Genomic DNA, 7,897 nt, shown 5'->3' with positions numbered 1-7,897 from the left:
TTCAATATAAATTATATTTCTTTGTTTCAGTATTTATGGCTAGGTATAGAATGGCATTGGGATATAATGACACATCGTATTTAGTTGCATCATGCCCCGTAGTGAGCCTATGGAAGCGACTCTCTACGAGTTTATACTATTATTAATATCCATAACTACATAAATATTGTGTAGATTAACGTTTATGCCTTGCACCCTACATCACGCACGTGAGTTCGTTCTACATTCTGTGCACTCGTGAATATTGGCCGTACACAAGCTTACCCCCCCTCGTTTAAAATTTAATACGTAATAAATAAACGTTCGTCTTAATTACAGAATAAATTTATTATATATATATATAATATAAACTAACAAAACAAAATTTATATAATATAAACAGTTTATTGATATATTGCTTAAAACGAAAACGACTGCTTCAGAAATATTTTGCTTAACATAGTATTTACTGTAATAATAATAATAAGAAAGCCTGCATTACAGTTAACACTACATAATATTAACTTACTAACTAATACACATAATATAATACATTTTATAAATTAACTTACTACTAAATATATTAACTTAATTATTAATTATTTGCCTTAGAATAGAACCTTTTAAACAGACTGTGTTCTCTTTCTGGTAAGTGTTTGTCCTTCGACAGGCCTCCTCTAAGTCCTATTTTTTTTTTTTATGGAATAGGAGGACAAACGAGCGTACGGGTCACCTGGTGTAATGTGATCACCGCCGCCCACACTCTCCTGTAATACCAGAGGAATCACAAGAGCGTTGCCGGCCTTTAAGGAAGGTGAAAATTCTTTCCGGTTCCTTGTTATTCTAATCCACAGTGGTCCTCGTTTCTGTCTGAGTCATAAAAGAAGTGATGAAGAATAGAAAAATCATTATAAAAGACAAGAGAAAAGAATTCAACTCTTGCATGCTGCCTTGCCTAACCTACACGAGACGACACGTTTGGATGAGTCTCGTACCAGATTTTGGCGAGACAACACGTCCTGAGGATGCCTCGTGTAGAGGCGAAACACGTGTGGAATTGTTTAAAGACAAAGACAAAACACAAAAAAAACTCAAATCATTTATATAATTATGGATTTCCGCAAAGTAACGCCTACTTCAATAAATTTTCTAACCTATGATTGTCAGACCTGAGCCCTTACTCAAAAATAACTAAGTATGTTAAAAGTTTGCCAAAATTCAAAAGAACGAAGTGAAAGTTAGAGTAAAGCGTCAAAACAAAGTGCGATTGGAACATATTAAAGGAAAAACTAAATTCAAAGCATAGAGAAAACAATATATATAATTTTACGGTACGGGTTAATACTATGGGGAAACTCCACTAATATTTCAAATGTTTTTCTGGCACAAAAAAAAATGTTTAAGAGCTTTATGTAATGTCAGTCCTCTAGAATCGTGTAGACCATTATTCAAAAAGTACCGTCTGTTAACGCTTACTGGTCTATATATATTACAAATTTGTATGTTCATTAAAAAAAACATGGTGAACTTTTTAAACCAGCAAAGGACTATTCCATATTAGGATTAAGAGATCCAACTCGGCTTTTGATGCCATACTATAGAACAGCGCTTCATCAAAATAACGCAAATGTTATGTGTATTAGGGTCTTTAACCACCTTCTAAAGTATATTAGAGAGATCCCTAAAACAATAATGCATGAAAAATTAAAATCATGGCTAATAGATAAATGCTTCTATAGATTAAAAGAATTCCTTAGCCAAAAATAATAGTATTTAAATGTTATTTTTTGAGAGGTACTTACAAACTAACGTTTATTTTATATTATACTAGCTCACCCGACAGACATTGTTCCGTACATAATAAAAAAAATTGGGTAAGTACGGTTTTTAATGAATTTGTTAATAATATTTACCAAGAATTATTTTGTAACATATGCTCCATGTTGTTATAATGAAATTGTTTCAAAGCAGAACTGTCAAACTGTAGGTCAATAAATTCTCATAGAAAATATAAATATACAAAACAAATGTTGGAAATAAAAATAATTATGGGTCCCAATTCGAAATAAAAACTATCCTGTCTCTCAAGTTGGACTAAACTGCACTCCATGAAGTGATCCCCATTAAAATCCGTTCATTAGTTTAGGAGTCCATCGCAGACAAACAACGTAACACGTAAATCGTAATTTATATAACATATTACTAGCTGACCCGACAGACGTTGTTCAGTACATATTAAAAAAAGTACTGTTTTATAGGAATTTGCCAATAATATTTCAACACATCAAGAAATATGTCGTAACATATGCTCCCTGTTGTTATAATGAAATTGTTTTTTTTTTTTTTTTTTTATGGAATAGGAGGACAACGAGCGTACGGGTCACCTGGTGTTAAGTGATCACCGCCGCCCACACTCTCCTGCAACACCAGAGGAACCACAAGAGCGTTGCCGGCCTTTAAGGAAGGTGTACGCGCTTTTCTTGAAGGTACCCATGTCGTATCGTCCCGGAAACACCGCACAAGGAAGCTCATTCCACAGCTTCGTGGTACGAGGAAGAAAGCTCCTTGAAAACCGCACTGTGGAGGACCGCCACACATCCAGATGGTGGGGATGATATCGTAACTTGTGGCGTGTCGTGCGAAGGTGAAATTCGGCGGCAGGAATCAGGTTGAACAGCTCTTCGGAACACTCCCCGTGATAAATGCGGTAGAAGACACACAGTGAAGCGACGTCTCTACGCAACGCCAAGTGATCCAGCCGTTCACAGAGTACTGGGTCCCCGACAATTCGAGCTGCTCTGCGTTGCACGCGGTCAAATGGATCGAGCTGATACTGGGGTGCGCCAGACCAGAGATGACAGTAATACTCCATGTGAGGCCGGACCAGCCTTTTGTAGAGCGCTAGAATGTGGGCCGGCTTGAAGTATTGCCGTGCTCTATTTATGACGCCCAGTTTCTTTGAACCCAGTTTGGCTTTGCCCTCCAGATGGCCACGGAATTGGCAATTGCTCGAGATTTCGAGACCCAGTATTCCGATACTAGGCGAGGCTTTAAGGGAAGTGTTCTCGAAGAGCGGTGATACGGCAAATGGGGTTTTTTTAGTGGTAAACGCGCAAACTTGAGTCTTCTGGGGGTTAAATTGGACAAGGTTCAACTTACCCCATTCCGCGACCTTCTCGAGAGAGGACTCGATAGAAGACACAAGTTTCACCCGGCACTGGTCGACGTTTTCCCGAGAGAGACCTGCATGGCCCGTGTATACGGCATCACCAGTGCTGTCGTCTGCATAGCAATGCATGTTGGCGGTGTCCAACATATCATTGATATGCAGAAGAAACAGCGTGGGAGATAGCACACAGCCTTGGGGCACTCCAGCGTTCACGGGCTTGGGATTCGAGCAATAACCGTCGATAACGACCTGTATGCTGCGCCCAGTGAGGAAGCTGGAGGTCCACTTGCATAAGCTCTCGGGAAGCCCAAATGATAGAAGTTTTGCGAGGAGCGCCTTGTGCCATACACGATCAAAGGCCTTCGCTATATCCAGACCAACTGCCAGGCCTTCCCCCTTGCTTTCAATAGCCACCGCCCATCTGTGTGTTAGGTATACCAGAAGATCGCCAGTCGACCGACCATGGCGAAAGCCGTACTGCCGGTCGTTGATCAACTGGTGACCCTCAAGGTATACCAAGAGCTGGCGGTTAATTATGCTCTCCATAATTTTGGAGAGTAGGGAGGTAATAGCAATAGGCCTGTAGTTTGCCGGATCCGAACTGTCTCCTTTTTTTGGGATCGGATGGACAAGGGCTGACTTCCATGAATCAGGGACTACGCCTTTTGAATAAGAGTGCCGGAATAAACGCGTTAGCACCGGCGTCAACTCAGGGGCACACGTTCTAAGCACGATTGGAGAAATGCCATCCGGCCCGCTCGACTTCCTGACGTCCAACGAAAACAGAGCTCGCCTAACAGTTTTCTGTCGGAACTGTACTTCAGGCATGGAGCTCTGACACCGCGGGATGGTCGGCGGTGTTTTTACGTTGTCGTCAAGAGTCGAGTTGGAGGAAAAAAGAGTGCACAGGAGATCGGCTTTCTCTTTTGCCGTATGGGCCAGGGTGTCATTCCTCATGTGCAACGGCGGCATGGACGGCTGGTTGAAGTTACTAAGAGCAGCTTTCGACAACGACCAGAACTTGCGTGTTCCGGTCGGGTAACTGGAAAGCTGCTCGCCAATTTTGACGACGTGCTTCGATTTCGCACGGGCGATTTGCCGCTTAAAAAATCTGGAGGCACGGTTATATTTCCTCTTCAGAACTTTGCAGTTTGGATCCTTTGAGCCCAGCGCTGCAACCCAAGTTCGATACGCCTGTTTTTTGCAGTCAGATGCTGCTTTAACTGACGCATCGAACCAGGGCTGTGATCTGCCACCGATCGGTACTACAGAGCTTGGTATAAAAATATCCATGCCCTGCAGTATCACATCGGCTACTGCAACGGCGCAGGCACTAGGATCATCTGAAAGGAAACAAACCCTGCCCCAAGGGTAGGATGCAAAAAAGGAACGCATCCTATCCCAATCTGCTGACTTGTAGTGCCAAACGCGGCGGGTCGCTGGTGGTCTGCGATGTTGGCGTCGGATAGGCACTACACTCCTGACCAGGCAATGGTCGGACGTTCCGAGAGGGGCGTCGACAGAGACCTGGTAACCATCGGGATGTGTGGTCAGCAGAAGATCTAATAAGGACGGCATGTGGCTATCCACATCCGGGAGCCGCGTCGGCGACTCAACCAATTGGGACAGACCATACGCCAATGCAAAATTATGCACAGATCGCCCTGCGTAGTCTGTGGTACGTGATCCAAGCCATTCGGCATTGTGCCCGTTGAAATCACCCAAGACTACGATTTCAGCGGAGGGGATCTGAGCAAGCACGTCATCAAATGCCGCTTGAACGCAGCCCATGAGGTGATCCGTTTCTGCATTACCACTATGGGACCTGTAGACACACGCATAGATGCGGACGCGGTCCTCTAAATCTACGCGGAGCCAGAGAGTAGACAGGCCCCTACCCTCAAAATTGCCGAGACGGCGACAGCAGATATCCTCCCTAACGTACACACATACCCCGGCATGAGGCATGAAATTATGCTCAATTTTGTACCCGGGGTACGTTAAATATGACGTATCGCTAGGTCGAGATATCTGCGTCTCCGTAAGGAAACACAAGGCCGGCTGCGCCGTCTCAAGGTGGTGGTGGACGGCGTTTAAGTTGGAGTGAATTCCCCGGATGTTACAAAAGTCCACATTAAGCGTGGAGCGGGGTGCCGTGGTGTTGCTGCCCTGTTTGTCCTGTGACATACGCGGTACTGTGCCCTCCCCAAAATACGAGGGGCAGCCCGAGCGCGAATGCTCGGGGAGGGATTCTCCGGCTCTACAAGAGCCGGTACCCTCCTGGGGTAATTTATTTTTTAGGACCGCTCTCATATTTTGTTGGGGGGGGGGGGGAAAGAACGGGGGGGAATGGCCTCCGGTCCTCGACACTAACCTATGCGAAACATAGCGGCACTAGGCCGCTACTTCACGCCGGTATTCTGTGCGAGTGTGGTAAGTAACCCGGACAAGTCTGGCCTGATTGTGCTGACGTCATAAGACAGCAGCGTGACTCTCCCACTTTCAAAAAGCCCGTAGTCGCCTCTTACGACACCCTTGGACCTGGGACTACCCTATTCTTTTTACGCCCCGAGGCAGCACAGGGCGATGTTTCACAGAAGAACTGTCAAACCGTGCGTCACTAAATTCTCTCATAGAAAATATGTCCATACAAGACAAATATTGAAACTAAATATAATTATGGGTCCCAAATCGAAATAAAAACCCTATCTCTCAAGTTCGACTAAACTGCTCTCCATGAAGTAATCCCCATTAAAATCCGTTCATTAGTTTAGGAGTCCATCGCGGACAAACAACGTGTCACGTAATTTATATATATTAAGATTAAGATAATTGAATTATAGCTATGTAATGTGTATTAATGACGTATAAATATAAAAATTCCAATATTGACAATCAGATATTTGTATGCCGACATATTGGCGAATTGTGCTGTACACCTATCAATTGTTAACAACTATGTTACCACGATTCATACAAATAAATCATTTCATTTCAATATGCACATTGAAATGAAGGATAGGCCACTTTATGAGGGATGAAATACCAAAATGGTCTAGAGCAATAACTGAATGAAACCCCAGAGGAGATAAGAGGAATAGAGGAAGGCAGTTCATACGTTGGGAGAATGAACTGAAACTGAAAAAAAGTATTTACTGTAGTGCTCTTTTAATGAACGGCTAATAAATTTCAACGTTGCAAAGAGTTTGCATAAGACAAACAAATTGTTAGCCAAAAATCTACTAGTAAATACCGACGGTCTTTCAAATAAAAACGTATAAAACACACGAAGACCATTTATTATAATTTAAAGAATATTCAACAAGTGCTTCTTTGATCAACTTTTAGCAGTAATGAAGAATTTACTGAATTTCTCAAATGTAGGACCAACATTCATAATCTATGTACTACATATAAATGATCTAAGACTATATTAATGCACAGAAAGGTTACTACTCAGTTCTGATAAACCTAAGTGTTTCAATTAAGGAGTTCCGATGTCCACCTCCAAGTTTCATCGCCAAATCAATTTGATTTGATTGTAACAATAACGTCATAGAAGAATAGAAGATACATTGGATTGTAAATACTATTTTATTCCTTTAAAATTTGCTAGATAACAGTTGCTTTACTCTTATAGCCGCTGAAGTAACCACATGTGATATAATTGCCTTTAAAAAGATTCAGTGGCCAATTTTAGTCTTGTCCATCTGTTGCATGTCGCTGCTCCGTCACTGTTTCTTTACGTATATAACGACCTGTTTCGTAGTTGAAAAGTAAAAGCGATATATTATAATATATGGGAGTATACAAATCAAACAAAAATAAACAAATAACGGCGGTGATATAGGCGAATATAAAAATAAAGGCGAATTGTAAACTTTCTACTTTTAGGTCGGTTGAAAAGTTAAATTTATAACTGTATGTTGGAAAAATATAATAATCGTTATTTTTAACGTAAAACAGTGCAGTAAAAAGAGGAAAAATGTCATGTATTTCTTGAAAATTTATTCGATCAGATTTTCTTTAATGTCAGTTAAGTCACTACTAACGCTTCCGATAAACACAGTGCTATGAGGGAGAAGAATTGGCGCAAGAAAAGAAAAGAAGCTGGGGCTATCTCAGAATTCATTTTTGTGCTCTTTAGATAATACTACTTATTCACTGATTAGCTAATAAGTCTCATTTGCCCAGTAATTTCACTTGCTACGGCGCCCTTCAGACCGAAACAAAATAATGCTTACACATTACTGCTTCACGGCAGAAATAGGCGCCGTTGTGGTACCCATAATCTAGCCGGAATCCTGTGCAATGGAGCCTCCCACAGGTAAATATATTAATAAGACAATGAGTGCATAATATCCCACTAAGCAAATTATTACACTCTAAATATGATTAAAAAGTAAAACTAACTATTGTCTAATTGCTCAATATAGTCGTTACTAAGTATTAGTTGGAAATATTGACCAAAAGAGAACTAACTCTCCGATGTAATAATAATGCCCGATGCTTTTTATAACAAGCCCTACTTCCGTGCTGTTGTTAATATTTTTTAAGAGATTTGGAAACGTGTAGGAGGTAATGAATTACAGTGAACGGTTTGTGAATAGATGCAAGATAAGCTGGGACATGATAAACGGGATTATTGCTAACGTTATTTATATCATTTAGTTTGGGAATACGTTTCCGTGATCGAATGAAACTCGAATGTTATGCCTACTTCTCGATGACTACTACCTACTTCTGGAT

Source organism: Leptidea sinapis, chromosome 37 (genome assembly GCF_905404315.1).
Source record: "Leptidea sinapis chromosome 37, ilLepSina1.1, whole genome shotgun sequence".
Lineage (NCBI taxonomy): Eukaryota > Metazoa > Arthropoda > Insecta > Lepidoptera > Pieridae > Leptidea > Leptidea sinapis.
Note: the sequence above shows the minus strand (reverse complement) of the source record.